Here is a 1570-nt window from a genome sequence, read left to right as displayed (position 1 = left end):
ATACTGCATTTTAACCACTTTCTACTAGGGCTCCCTTATCAGAGGAATAATCAAGAGAATATATCTGCCTTCCAAACTGTTGTCCATCCCAGCACCTACTAGATCCCAATCTCTAAAACCACAATAGAAGGCATAAAGCACTACAATCATTTCCTGTACACGTAGGATTCTGATTTTTTTTGAAGTCTGAGTCTAATGAAAAATGTTGTTAGTAAAATACATGATTGTTTAATCTTAGAATGCTTTAAGGTCAAAAACCTCTGAAGGGAAATCTTGAATTGATAGATGATCATGCTCTAGAACAGGCATGTCAAACTGCCAGCTCGCGGGCTGGATGTGTCACGCAGTAACCGTGCCCACCCCATCACGTCACGTGATGTTGCGAGTTTGACATGCCTGCTCTAGAATGATAGTTTCATACTTGCAATAATACTTCCATAATTGGAAAGGCATTTCTTATTTAACCAGATCATACTTTAAATAAAGGCACACAGAAATTGTGTCTTGAAAACTACAAATCATCTTCAGTTGGGCAGAGTGAACATGTATAATAGTAAAATATAGATACAAATGCTGTATAAATTGAAGACAGGGACGGCCAGAAAACCATTTTTACATGCATATCTCATATCCATATCCTTCTAGAAGAAGAGAAAGCTGCAGTATTATGTATAGCTTGATCCTAAACAAATTTAACTCTTAATGCAAAAAAGAATATGGACTGCAATGAGAAACACAGCTATGTTGTAAATACATTTTCTCAGATAATTTCATATTTTCAAAACATTTAAGTGGCAGGTGTAATACTTGTAAGTAAAAAAATTAAAATTAGGGGCAATTTATACATTGATTTTACTTCTGATAAAGCAACGCTACCTGTTAAGGGTCAGGTAGACGATTTAATACATCAGTTATCTGTATCTCTTAGGTATTTGTTCAATTACAAAACATACAAACTTGCTGCTTTTTATAACTATCCAGCAAAAGAAAAATAAATACTATTATGTGCAGAATTTGCAGCTTAATTTAAGAATTAGGTATTTCAAAATATTCCTGTCATATATTTCAAATATGATTTTAAAGAACATCTTATGATGCCATATATTAATTCAACTTTATCTTGACAAATAGAACCATCTTTTAAGGAGTAAATAATATTTCTCTGAGGATTAATCAGAGGACACTTTTGTATTTAGCATCTACCTGACCTTGACTGATTTTGAAGAAGGTGAACAAGGTTGAATCCAGTTAATATTGCAGCAGGAAATTATCAAGAAATATACATTGTGCCTTAAGCTAGACTGGGAAATTGAAATTGAAAAATAAATATTCTGCCAGAAGGCAATGGGAACACCCCTCCCCCGCACACACCATTGTTGTCAAGAAAATATGGATATGTACATGTAGTCATCAGGCCTTAAATGATTTTTCACCAGCAACTATAAAGATATTACTCCTCAGCATAGAAGAAAATAAGGAAGATTTAATATCCTTTCTTAATGAAAATGAAAGCACTAAAAAAGTAAATAAAAGCATATCCAACAACAAACTGTTTATTTTTTTTCCAAAA

The sequence above is a fragment of the Protobothrops mucrosquamatus genome, unplaced genomic scaffold (assembly GCF_001527695.2).
Source record: "Protobothrops mucrosquamatus isolate PMUCROS unplaced genomic scaffold, P.Mucros_1.0 scaffold1035, whole genome shotgun sequence".
Classification (NCBI taxonomy): Eukaryota; Metazoa; Chordata; class Lepidosauria; order Squamata; family Viperidae; genus Protobothrops; species Protobothrops mucrosquamatus.
The sequence above is the reverse complement of the archived record's forward strand: the minus strand, read 5'-3'. Positions refer to the sequence as shown.